At 41.8% G+C, this 14029-nt stretch overlaps 2 pseudogenes; one reads left to right on the top strand and one right to left on the bottom strand.

Annotated features, from left to right (window-relative positions):
- The first annotated feature begins 4515 nt into the window (after positions 1-4515).
- Positions 4516-5463, top strand: LOC118550502 (small ubiquitin-related modifier 2 pseudogene; annotated as a pseudogene).
- A 5525-nt stretch (positions 5464-10988) lies between these two features.
- On the bottom strand, positions 10989-12457 carry LOC118550516 (peptidyl-prolyl cis-trans isomerase A pseudogene; annotated as a pseudogene).
- Positions 12458-14029: the final 1572 nt, after the last annotated feature.

Below are 14029 nucleotides of genomic sequence, written 5' to 3'. Positions count from 1 at the left end.
ATATTCGGTAAAAAGAAGAGTGCTACACAGGGAAGAAAACTAATGTTTATTTCTGACTTTCTTTCCATCGCTCAATGTGTTGGGTGCCAGAGGAATCAGTCTTCAAGATGGCACCCGGTGATCCTTGCCCTCCTATCTTATCCCTATCTTGTGACCAATAAAATATGGCAGAAAAGACAGTATGTAACTTCCAAGATTAGGTATAAAAGCTGGCAGCTTCCATCTTTCCATCTTGGGCCTTCTCTCTCACTCTCTCGCTCTGTCTCTCTCACACACACACATACACACACACACACACACACACATCACTGACTCTAGGATCAGTGTCATAAGCAGCTCAACAGAGAAGGCTACAGTGCAGGGACTAAAGCCTCCAACTGACAGCCGCATGAGTGATCTTGGAAGTGGATCCTCCATACCCAGTCAAGCCTCAGATGACAGTGGACTCAGTTCACTTTGCAGCCTCATGAGCAACCCTGACTTAGAACCTGAATTAAACTGCTCCTGGATTCTTGGCTGCAAAAACTGTGAGGGGGCAAAAAAAGTTTATTGCTTTAAGCTGCTAAATTTGGGAGTAATCTGTGATGCAGTGTTAAATAATAAATACAGGTGCCTTTCCCTAATTTTTAGCCCTCATACAGCCCCGAGAGATAGTAATGGCTTTATTTCACTGGACCTAAGATGTCATCAATTGCAAGGTGTTCTGTGAACCATTAAGAAAGGAAAGAAATGTTGTTATTTAAACTGTGGTATGCCTTCAGTTGTAAGATGCACTCCAATTTCAGGTGCAGAGTGACAAAAGTGGGCATCTCAGAATTGATCAAATGTGTTACCTGTATTTTGTAGCAAGGGTTTCTTCTCACACATAGGGGAAATGAAAGCTTTCCCTTTGATCCCCATTATTCAGCTCTGTGTGGAGTAACCACTTAGTATGTTTTGAATAGAGAGGTCAATGGTCTACATGGACATAACCTGACTTCTAGGGCCATGCTGAACTCAGCATGGATCTTGTTTTTCAGTATAGTTCAATACGATAAATTTTTAAGAGATGTAAGTTCTCCTAATTCTCATTTTAGCCAAAGGAAGGCTCCTCTCTGGATTCTTTTTTTTTTTTTTTAAAGATTATTTATTTATTTATTTATTTGAGAGAGAGAGAATGAGAGACAGAGAGCATGAGAGGGAAGAGGATCAGAGGGAGAAGCAGACCCCCCACTGAGCAGGGAGCCTGATGTGGGACTCGATCCCGGGACTCCAGGATCATGACCTGAGCTGAAGGCAGTCACTTAACCAACTGAGCCACCCAGGTGCCCTCCTCTCTGGATTCTTAATCAGCACTGTCCCTACATTGTCTCTTACTAAAGCGCAGATATACTGCCTTTGTGGCCCTTTAAAATCAGCCCCAGCTGGCCCCAGCTCTAGAACAGCTGACATGAAGTGTCTGTTCTCACATACATTATCTGAGCCAGACATTATCATTCCCACCGGACATAGGAGGGAAGAGAAGCTGAGAGGCATGAAGAAACTTGCTTACGATAATAAAGCTAGGAAGTGACAAATGCTGGATGGAGTTCTACCAAGCTGTGCTCACTGCCATTCCTCCCACATCAGCAAGCCTTCTCTAAAGCACGGCGTCATGGCCTGGTCTCTTGGCCTTAAATGATATTCACAGCCAAGCGAAAAAGACAGCCAATGCCTGTGAGAGTTTTCAGTAGCCTCTAAAAATGCCTTTTCCATGAATAGCCTGCTGTCTTTCATCTTGGGAACACCGAGTGTTTCATCAACAATATCTCATTAGTCCTCATAGCACCGGACTTTTCAAATAAATGAGTTAATGTTTGCAAAAAGTCCTTGAGATCTAAAGACTAGAAATGCTGTATGAAGATACGGCGTTGTCCTAAAGCCTGAACAGCTGCTACAGAGTCTGTTCAGAGTCTGTCGGAGAGCTCTCCTATGAAAATGGTGGACTTTTCAAGTCATGGAGATGGAGGCAGGAATAGGGGGAGGCAGATGCAACATAGCCGATCCTGGTTTGGAGATGGAGTAAATCTATAAAGCAGAGATGCCAAAGGGGATTCCATTGGCAACTCTGGTCAATTACTGATGCCCTCCTGATGGGCTGAGAAGGATCCTGAGGCCATGTCTGGACTCCTTGGGAAAGAGTTTGGGAATGGTTAGTGATGTCTGCCATGGATGCAGGACTAGTGAATTCAGAGCATATGTTCCAGAAATTTGCCCTTCTTGCTACAGCTCAGTGAGCAACTTTAATCATTTATTAGTTCTAGGAGGGCCTTTTTGGTTGTTGTTGATTCTTTTGGATTTCCTGCAGAGACAATCATATTATCTGTGAACAAAAACAACTTATTTCTTCTTTCCCAATCTGTATACCTTTTATATCATTTTCTGGTTTTAGCTGAGACTTCCAGTATGATGTTGAAAAGAAGTGGTGACAAGGGACATCCTGCTTTGTTCTTGATTTTAGCAAGAAAGACTTGATTTTAGCTCAGTCAGCTCTTACGTGGTGACAAGGGACATCCTGCTTTGTTCTTGATTTTAGCAAGAAAGACTCTATTCACTTAGTAAGATATTAGTTATGGATTTTTGTAGATGTTCTTTATCAAGTTGAGGAAATTCCCTCTATTCCAAGTTTGATAAGAGTTTTTTTTTTAATCATGAATGGGTGTTAGATTTTGTCCATCTATTGATATGAGTATGTGATTTTTTTCTTTTTTAGTCTGTTTATGTGGTAGATTACATTAATTGATTTTTAAATGTTGAACCAGCCTTGCATTCATGAGATAAATCCCACTTAGCTGTGATATATAATTCTTTTTTTGATTTGCTAATGTATTGTTGAGAAAGCTTACAACTATTTCATGAGAGATATTGGGGTATAGTTACCAAGTGATTTTAACATGCAGTCAGACTTGAGCTCCTTGAAAGAAGAAATTATATACAAAATTCTTCACATGTTGGGTGGCTACTGAATACCAGAGCCCAGGACTTGGGTGAGGAAGAGAACGATGAAGCAAGAATTAATGAGAGTGATAATAGAATGGAACTACTATTCTAATCTCTTTATTCATGGACAAAATAATAGTCATCTGACACAAAACTTTATAGCTTGTAACGATTTCATATAAGCTCTAATTTGACCATCCTAGTCCTGTTAGGCAGTTTAGAGATGACATTAGTATCTCTACTTTACAATTTAAGAAATTGAGGTTCAGAGAGAAAAACTGATTTGTCCAAGATCAACAGCCGCAACCCAAATCCAAGGTTCCTGAGTGAAACCCAGCATGCTTTCTGTATGGTTCTTCAGCTCTTCAAATTTCTGTGGTTTTTTAGTTACTCAAATATGCTTATTATTTGATAAAAGTCCAAGAAAGGGCCCAGTTGTCATTTAATTCCCTGTGGCATTAAAGGGGGGAATGACTTCCAAAACAAAAAGAAGGAATCTTCAAAAAGGCAAATAGAACCACCCACTTCTGGTCTGTGGAAACCATTTAGTTTAGTTTGTTTTACCCTCAGAAGCAGAGGTGATGGGAGAGTACGAGGTGTGGAGCCAAGTAAAGTATGGTGCTCAGGGAAGGTCAAGGGAGCCTCTGCAGCCCTGCTCATACTTTCTCTCTACGCTTGGGCGCTGGTCCTCCCACCTGGCACATCTACAAACTATCAAACCCTGACGTTCTCATCTGCATATGGGAGCCATGAAGATGCAAACATGAATACTTCTCTCATTATACAAGATGAGATTCACCATTGCCTCTAGTGTGACGCTTCCCTGGGCCAAAGAAACGCCTACTTGCTCATAGGTTACCTGACTCACAGGGCACCCTGACCCTCCAGCCAGGGGTGCTGAAGCCTGAATCGTCCAACTTGCCTTTGCAGAAACTTGTTACTAATATGTCATTTCGTTTCTCTCTCTTTCCAACCTCAAGCTTTGCCTGCCTCATGTCAATGGCTTGTCCTTGCTCCCTATACCTCTACACCCATGCACAAGAGGATGCATGCACAAATGCAGAGGGAAGTTGCTTCTCAATCTTTCTACACACACCAGGGTCCACACTCACATACAAGCACACCCCATGATAAACACATTGGGGCTCAGAAATGGAGTTGGTGGGAGATCTGGCTTGACCCTAGATTATGGAGGGATGAAACGCCTTATAATTAAGTTATTTTTATCTCTGAAATTCTGCTGTCTCTTCCACTCAGAGAGGTCTCCCACTTGAAGACCAAGACAGCTAAGTAGAAACTTTCTTCTCCAAAATTGTGACATTGGAAATCAGGACTCCCCACAAAACCTAGGGAGCTGGGGCCCTTGAAGGGCACATAATATTCTCCTAGAGAATTGGAGCAAGATCCAGAAAGGTGGTAACCCTGCACACTTATTCAAGAGCAGCATAGATAAAGCACATCAGAGTTTCTGTCCATTGAACAGACAGCAGCTAATTATACTGAGAAATGTTTTCTTTCAGCCTAAGTTCCTGGTCAATGGAAATCTCCTCTGGGGGTGTGTGCTCGCTCGGTGCGGACCTGGTACCTCTTTTGTGAAGCGGCAGCTGAGGAGACTCCGGCGCTCACCATGGCCGAGGAAAAGCCCAAGGAAGGAGTCAAGACTGAGAACAACGATCATATTAATTTGAAGGTGGCGGGGCAGGATGGTTCTGTGGTGCAGTTTAAGATTAATAGACATACACCACTTAGTAAACTAATGTGAATGACAGGGTTTGTCAATGAGGCAGATCAGATTCCGATTTGTTGGGCAGCCAATCAATGAAACAGACATACCTGGAAATGGAGGATGAAGATAGAATTGATGTGTTCCAGCAGCAGACAGGAGGTGTCTACTAAAAAGGGAACCTGCTACTTTACTCCAGAACTCTATTCCTCCAGACCAAGAAGACATTCTCAATTAGAAAGCCACAATTTGGTTCCACCACATCCTGACTACTACAGTACAGTTTTCTCTATTCTTTCATTTTCCCCTTCCCCCATTCCTTTATTGTACATAAAGTAACTGTGTATGTGCACAAGCATATTGCATTTTTTTTTTTACCTAAATGGCCAATGGTATGTTTTGATCGACATCAAATGGAGATGGGATGGGGGAAAATACTGCTTCTGTGAAAATACCCCCTCTCTCCATTAGTGGCATGCTCAGTCAGCTCTTATCTTTTTATTCCAGTAAGTAATTTTGCTCTCACTGTTTAACAAAAAAAGAACAACATAAAAATCCTTGCATACCTTGTTCGATTGGAGAATTTTAATGTTTTTCATTTATCATTGTAAAACAAGGACAATTTTATAACTTTTTTGTATGTAGCTGTTACATGTAGGGCAATCTGTCTTTAAGTAGGGATAAATTACTCTAAAAGAAATGAATCCTAGATAGTTTTCCCTTCAAGTCAAGGGTCTTGTTGTTTAAATAAACTTCTTGTTTAAAATGAAAAAAAAAAAAAATCTCCTCTGGGGACACCTGGGTGGCTCAGTCGGTTAAGCATCTGCCTTCGGCTCAGGTCATGATCTTGGGGTCCTGGGATCGAGTCCCGCATCGGGCTCCTTGCTCAGTGGGGAGCCTGTTTCTCGCTCTGCCTGCCGCTCCCCCTGCTTGTGCTCTCTGTCTCTGACAAATAAATAAATAAAAATCCTAAAAAAAAAAGACAGGAGAAGAGAAGAAAGAAAGAAAGAAAGAAAGAAAGAAAGAAAGAAAGAAAGAAAGAAAGAAAGAAAGAAAGAAAGAAAGAGAAAGAAAGAAAGAAAGTCTCCTCTGACCTCTATCCTCTATTGTCACTTCACAAGTTTATCATGTTCCCAGATCTGTGCTTTTCTTCTTACCTGCTATTTACTTTCTTTCCAAAGCTGTAGCCCTAGGCTCTGAGAGTTAAATAATTTGGGAAGTTTTGAGTTAAACAGGTTTTACAACAAGACTTCTCAGAGCTTATGGAATGTTAATGGGTACATGGTGACTCTTCGGGAAGATTTGTCTTGTGTGCACTATTTCCCAGACATTTTCAGAGAGGTCTCATAGGCCACCGATTTAGTTCAGAAGATGCTGATGAAGTCCCAGACAGAGACTGCTATCTCTTCCTCTGTTATGGGTTGAACTGTGTCCCCTCAAAAAAGATATGTTGAAGTCCCAATACCTAGTATCTCAGAATGTGACCTTACTTGGAAATATGGTATTTACGGAGGTAATCAAGTTAAAATGAGGTTATTAGGGTGGGCCCTAATGCAATTCAACTAGTGTCCTTCTAAAAATGGGAAATTTGGACACAGAGATGGATATGCACAGAGAGAAGTCTATGTGAAGAGACACAGGGAGAGGATGTCCTTTTACAAGCTGAGGAATGCCGAGACTTTCAGAAGCTAGAGGAGAGGCCTGAAACAGATCCTTCCCTAGCACCTTCCGTGGGGGCCTGGCCCTGCTGACACCTCCATGTTTGACTTCTGACCTCTAGTACTGTGAAATAAATTTCTGTTGCTCTGAGCTACCTAGCTTGGGGTACTTTATTACAGCAGCCCTAGGAAACTAATATATCCCCTAGTATCCATTCTTCTAGCTGAGTGGTAGGTAAATCAGGTTCATTTTTTCTCTCTTTCTCTCTGTTTATTAAAAAATTTTTTTAATTTCTATGATAAGCTTAAAAACAACAAAAATACCCGTTCCTCTCCTCTTCTATTGTAATGGAAGTATCAACTTTTAGCTAGGCAAATGGCCAGCTAGACTAGAGTTCAGCAAACTCTTTCAGTAAAGGTCTAGATAGTAAATATTTTAGGTCTTGTGGAACAGATATTTACTTTCACAACTGCCCATTCTGCCATTGTAGCAGGAAGGAAACCATAGACAATATGTCAACAAACGAGCATGGCTGTGTTTCCATAAAACTTTATTTACAAAAACAGTCAGCAGACCCAATTTGCTGACCCCCAATCACTGAGTACTGCTGTTTGCTGGGCATTATTCTAGGAGCTGGGAATACCGTAGTAAGCAACACAGTCAAGGCCTCTGCCTTGTGGAGCTTGTAAAATCTTGTTTACAGCTGTGTCCTCAGCACCTTGTGCAGGGCAGGGCACGTAGTGATCAGTCCAGAAATACTGAGCCAGTGAGTGATTGACAGGCCCTTGGGTGAAAAGAGATGAGTCAAGCCTTGAGGGTGGTAGGCCAGGGGGGAATCTCTGGGCTCCTTGTGATGCTAACTAAAGCCCAACAAAAGAATCTCCACTGGCAGTTTGATTCCTTAACAAGGCAAAAGCAAACCAACACCAGGAGGTTCCTTTTATTTTTTTTTTAAGTAGGCTCCAGGCCCAAAGTAGGGCTTGAACTCACTATCCCAAGATCAAGATTGCATGCTCTACCTACTGAGCCAGCCAGGAGTCCCCAGTGTATTCTTTTTTTTTTTTTTTTTAATTTTTTTATTGTTATGTTAATCCCCATACATTACATCATTAGTTTTAGATATAGTGTTCCATGATTCATTGTTTGTGCATAACACCAAGTGCTCCATGCAGAACGTGCCCTCCTCAATACCCATCACCAGGCTAACCCATCCTCCCACCCCCCCTCCCCTCTAGAACCCTCAGTTTGTTTTTCAGAGTCCATCGTCTCTCATGGTTCTTCTCCCCCTCCGATTTCCCCCCCTTCATTCTTCCCCCCTGCTACATTCTTCTTCTTCTTTTTTTCTTTCTTAACATATATTGCATTATTTGTTTCAGAGGTACAGATCTGAGATTCAACAGTCTTGCACAATTCACAGCGCTTACCAGAGCACATACCCTCCCCAGTGTCCATCACCCAGTCACCCCATCCCTCCCACCCCACCCCTCACTCCAGCAACCCTCAGTTTGTTTCCTGAGATTAAGAATTCCTCATATCAGTGAGGTCGTATGATACATGTCTTTCTCTGTTTGACTTATTTCGCTCAGCATAATACCCTCCAGTTCCATCCACGTCATTGCAAATGGCAAGATCTCATTCCTTTTGATGGCTGCATAATATTCCATTGTATATATATACCACATCTTCTTTATCCATTCATCTGTTGATGGACATCTTGGCTCTTTCCACAGTTTGGCTATTGTGGACATTGCTGCTATAAACATCGGGGTGCACGTACCCTTTCGGGTCCCTACTTTTGTATCTTTGGGGTAAATACCCAGTAGTGTAATTGCTGGATCATATGGTAGCTCTATTTTCAACTTTTTGAGGAACCTCTCCCCAGCGTATTCTTATATGCACCAAAAAACATGTACAAGAATGATCATAGCAACATATTTCTAAAGATATAAAAACTAGAAACAACCCAAGTATCCACTAATAGAATCAATGAGTAAATAAGCTATATTATTTTCAAATAATGAAACACTATACAGCAAAGGACAAGAACAAACTACTGCTGCAGAAGACAACATAGAAGAATATCAAAATCACTGCAAATGGAAACCATCTACCCTCCAACCTTCCACTTGGACACTGAGGACTAAAACTGTAAACTGCTCTACAGCTTACTGCCTACATTTACCCAGATTTTGTTATCCCATAGTCTTCATTAGCACAGCTTACTTACTATTCCAGGATACACTTGCCCAGGCAAATCACTTTATTGTTCATTATAGAACTTCCTGAAAGACCCATCATCTCTTCAATAGAGAACATCAACAGTTTACACCTCAAGAGTCTTTGAAACTTTTTCACCTCAAAATCCTTGCCTTGCTTTCCCCACAGTCCTAAATGATATAATTCCTACCAATCCTATTCAAATCTTCACATTGAAAGACTCACCTAAACCAGAATCAAAATCTCAAATTTAACTTTTTCCTTCCCCCTCCAGCGAAAGCTCATTCAAGGTGGTATTCTCCCTGATGGCAATAAGCAATACATTCAGCTTTGTCCTCTGAACAGATTGTTCTGGTGATATTTCAGGAACCAGCATTCAACAACATAATGTTTAGTGAGAAAAACCAGACACAAAGAAAGCGTGGTTTATTAATTAATTTATATAAAGTTCAAGAACAGACAAAACTAATCTATGGTGATAGAAATCAGAACGGTAGTTACTCGGGGTGTGTGTAGTGGTGGGAGATTTACATACTGCCTGGGAGAGGATATGAGAGAGTTGTCTGAGCACTGGAAGTCCTAGATCTTGATCTAGATGGTGGTTACATGTGAACAGACGTATGTAAAATTCATTGAGCTATACATTTTTGTGTGCATTTTACTACATGTAAAAAAGTAATTTATTTTTTTGAAAGATTTTATTTATTTATTTGAGAGAGAGACAGAGAGCATGAGTACGAGCATGGGGGCAGGGGGAAGGGGCAGAGGCAGAGGGAGAGGGAGAAGCAGACTCCCCGCCGAGCAGGGAGCCCGATGCGGGGCTTGATCCCAGGATCCCGGGATCATGACCTGAGCTGAAGGCTGACGCTTAACTGACTGAGCCACCCAGGCACCCCATAAAAAAATAATTTAAATAAAGGCTTAAAAAGGTTAAAAATTTAACCTCGGTGTCAGAGGTTACCAGGAGAGCTGAGTATAGTTTTAGAACTTCTCCTTTAGCCAAGAGGTTGCCTTAAACCATACAGAGTTAGGCATTTCGTGAGATCCCAACCTGGCTACCTTGGTTTGTTTTCAAACCTCGTAGGTATGGTGTCCATCTGAGATGCCAGCGGCCATTGCAATTGGCCCTGAGCCCTGGGTATAAATTAATAATATTTATACGCACGGAACAGAGATGGGTGTGGTGAGAATTAGCAAGTGAAATGTTTGACACAGAGCCTTGCACTTGCAGGATGCAACTTGTGGCTATAGACAGCTTGAAACAGCCCCTCTGGGGGAATGATAGTGTTGTTCCTATAAAAACTAGTGTGTGAAATGTCGCATAAGGGGACTCGCCACCCCTCTGTCTTTAAGGGCTGAGCTACATTAGTTGAGAGTACATACAGAATTGTGTCATCAAAATGGGGGGGGCAGTCTTAATGGCTTTCGTTCTCCTTATTTGTAAGATTCACCCATGTTGTCTCATGTAGTCATAGTTTGTTTTTTTAACTGCTGTAGGGTAGGAAAATGTGGTTATATGTGGGGTGTGTGTGTGTGTGTGTGTGTGTGTGTGCTCGTGAAAGGAAGAGAACTGATTATTTAATTAATTCCAGGAATTAACAAAAAATCCAGCTTCAGAAAGGTCGAACAGGCTTCTTTAGCTGCAATAATTTTTAAAAGCATCTACATTGACAAAGATGAACAAACACACAAAATACTTTGTGTTGAGAGGAAGAACCAGTTGTACTAGCCTAGGGTGGGTGACAATTTCTCTACGTGAGATGCATTGAATCATTTCCACAAACCAGGCCAGACCATGTCCTATAAAGCCATTGTTAACCCTCATCTCAGAAAACTAAAATGAGGAAAATTCAAGCTGTGCCTACAAAAATCCTGATAAAAGGCCAATGCTTAAAGTAAAAGCATTTCATCACTTTCATTTTTAAGAATGGAAAAACAGATATGTAGTTGATATTTGTAAAAATCTTATTTGGTAGCTAGACCAAGTGGACACCATGTACTTATATTTCCCAAACACTGAGTGAGAATTATGGCCTCCCTATCATATTTTTAGCCCATGGTTACTGCCTGCCTCACCTGGCCCATGCCTTTGGTTAATTGCCTGCACAATTATTCTCCAGTGTTCACTGCAGAATGACCCCTCTGTCCACCCACAGACACAATGATTTTCTCCTACACTTGGGGATTTTCCTTCAAAGACTGTGGACCACTCCCTGAATGAATTTAGGAATGAAGCTTTCTTTTCTCAAAAGTAATATGTGTTTACTGCAGAAACTTCAGTACGTAGAGATAGGCAAAATGAATCCAGACAAAAATCACTCAGAATCTGACCAATATTATTCCTTAGTGCATATGTATTATAAATATAAATAACATTTTATTGTGCTGACATTTTATCAAACCAGTTCCTTGTTGGACATTGAGGCTTTTGTTATTTTTCTTGGTATAAACACCACTCCCAAAATTATTCCTGGAAACTGAACGTCCTTTTTTTGTTTGTTTGTTTGTTTAGTTTTTACTTTATAATCACGAACTTAACTCTGCAATCCAGCTCTTGGAGGGGAATAAGGAAAATATGGAACCACAGACCTGCAGCAAGAGCACAAAGATTATAGGCTATCTCGAGCAGATGGGGGTGAAGCGGTGCTCTCCTGAGCTACAGAAGGAATGGTCTGGTAGTTAAGATAACACACAAGTCAAATGTATTAGATTTGTCCACAGTCAGCCATGGTGATCTTCTTGCTGGTTATGCCATTCCTGGACACAAACCCATCCACGCTTCCACAGTATTCATGCCCTCTTTCACCTTGCCAAAGACCACATGCCAACCAGCCAACCACTCCGTCTTGGCCGTGCAGATGAGAAACTGGGAACTGTTTGTGTTGGGTCCAGCATTTGTCACGGACAAGATGCCAGGACCCGTGTGCTTCAGGATGAAATCCTCATCATCAACTTTGTCCCCATAGATGGACTTGCCCCCAGTGCCATTATGGTGTGGGAAGTCACCACCCTGGCACAGAAATCCTGGAATGATCCTGTGGAAGCAGGAACCTTTATAACTAAATCCTTCCTCCACAGTGCTCAGAGCACGCAAGTTCTCCGCTGTCTTTAGCACTTTGCAAAGTTTTAAACACACACACACACACACACACACACACACACACACACACGGGGCTGAAAAGGATATACAGACCTTATAGATAGTTGCTTTTCTGAAAAGTTGCATCAAATCCCATACCTGTTCCCACTGCGGGTAAGCGTCAAAGGAAACAAAGTCAAAAAGATCTCACACACGTACCAGAAACAAATTGTAGTGAAGGTCACACTCTATCAATGTCCTTAGATTTTAATTCGAGAGGTTCCCTGTATTTAGCTAGTTATTTGTAAATTTGGTAACTATGACAAATGCATACTCAGAGGGAACTAGCTAAACTTCAGGCCATGTGTGCTATTCAGGTGACTCAGAGTCTACAGTAATCTTATTGTTTTTATGTTGCCAGGTGATAATAAGCTGTTTCAGTACAATCTCTGAGGGAATTTCCAGTCAAATTGAAGGGTTTGGAATATTATAGACCCAGAATGTGGGCTATAAATATAAGTAAGCTAGGATAGAAGGTAATTTGTTTCAGCTATTTCCTCTGGACGATGGCGATGTCTACAATTAAAGAATTTACAAACTAGGGGAAGCTTTGAGTCACTCAAATTTCAGTCGTGGGATGGGACGACCGAGGGTCCCAGGGGCCTGTCCAAGGCTCCCTCAGGTGGGTGGGAAGGCTGAGTCAGTGTTGGAGGAGACAAGACTCCAGGACCTGGGCGGGCAGGGGTAGCAGAAGAGGTCCAGGGGGCCAAAGAAAGGAGCCGGAAAAGTGTGGGTTTTCATGTTAACTGACCTAGATTCATATCGTAGTTTTCCCACTTGTTAAAGATAGGGCCTAGGGCATATTACTCAACCTCTCTGAGCTTTAACTCTATACAGTCGAGACAAACACCACGTCCTAGGGCTGCTGAGAGATTTCAGTGAAATAAATGTGTAGAAACTAACTACAGTAACTGATACATCGAAGGAACCCCAACAAAAGGTTGCTATTACTACTATCATGATTAATCATTATTATTGCTGTTGCCTTTGAGGATAGAGGGATAGATTTAGGGGGGAAGTTGCTTATTACTGATCATTATACCTCTTCTTTGGATTTTCTATTTCAGGGGTTCTTAATCTTGTGCCCAAGAATTCCCAAGAGGCCCATGGATAGATATCTGGGAGGGGGGGCTGTTAAACTCTGGTGAGAAAAAAACATCAATGTTTTTACTAACCTGTAATGAAAACTTACTATTTCCTCTGTTATGACCACATGCAACAATTCACAGTAGTGATCACGCTTTGAGGAACAATACAAAATCACATATTATTTTTGTATCACATTCAAATTGTTGCAGGTTTCTCAAAATATCATTTCAATGGGAATCCTGTTTCAAAAGCACAGTTGTTTGTAGACCCACTCATTAGACCATTGCTGGAACACATGCGATCTCTGTTTTCCTGTCTACAGATGTTGGAGTGATGGAGCTGGCTGTCAAGGTAACTGTATAATTTTCAAAAATATTTTGATAAAATATCACAATTTGATAAAACATTGTACCTTTACTTTGTGGACTTTTTTTTAAAGTAGGCTACACACCCAGCGTGGGGCTTACCTTGAGATCAAGTGTCGCATGCTCTACCGACTGAGCCAAACAGGCACCTCTATTTTGTACACTTTTTTTTTTTTTTTTTTTTAAGATTTTATTTATTTATTTGAGAGAGAGAGAATGAGAGAGAGAGAGCATGAGGAGGGGAGGGTCAGAGGGAGAAGCAGACTCCCCGCCGAGCAGGGAGCCTGATGTGGGACTCGATCCCGGGACTCCAGGATCATGACCTGAGCTGAAGGCAGTCGCTTAACCAACTGAGCCACCCAGGCGCCCTATTTTGTACACTTTTAAACAGTATTCTTCCAAGGGGTCCGCAGTCTTCATCAGACTGCCATAGGGAGACAGAGGCACAACGAAGATTCGAACCCTTGGGCGGGGAGGCCACTGCAGGGCACCTGGCACACAGGAGGGGCCCTGCTGTCCACCAGCCCAAGAAGCTTCTTTATTCCTGTGTCGATTGCCTAGGCCAATAAACACCAAAAGCAGAACACTTCTGAAGACAATTCCTAACAGATCAGGGAATCCTGTCTCTTAAAAGAGCCTAACTCTCTACAGTAGATATAAAATATCAAGGGAGAAAATATCTGTGACCCTCCACAGGAGCCTGATGCCTGGAGCATCCAGTAGAAAGGAAAGTTACCTAAGTGGTGTAATGAACTCAACCCCAACGGATGCAGAGCAACAACAATGCACAGATAGCAAGAAAGGTAGAAGAGGAGGGCGAGGATGAGGCAGAGAAAGTGGGATAAAAAACCCAGAAGCCACAAAGCCCTGAACAACAGC

Source organism: Halichoerus grypus, chromosome 1 (assembly GCF_964656455.1).
Source record: "Halichoerus grypus chromosome 1, mHalGry1.hap1.1, whole genome shotgun sequence".
In the NCBI taxonomy this organism is placed as follows: Eukaryota; Metazoa; Chordata; class Mammalia; order Carnivora; family Phocidae; genus Halichoerus; species Halichoerus grypus.
This window is presented reverse-complemented; position numbering and strand designations above follow the sequence as displayed.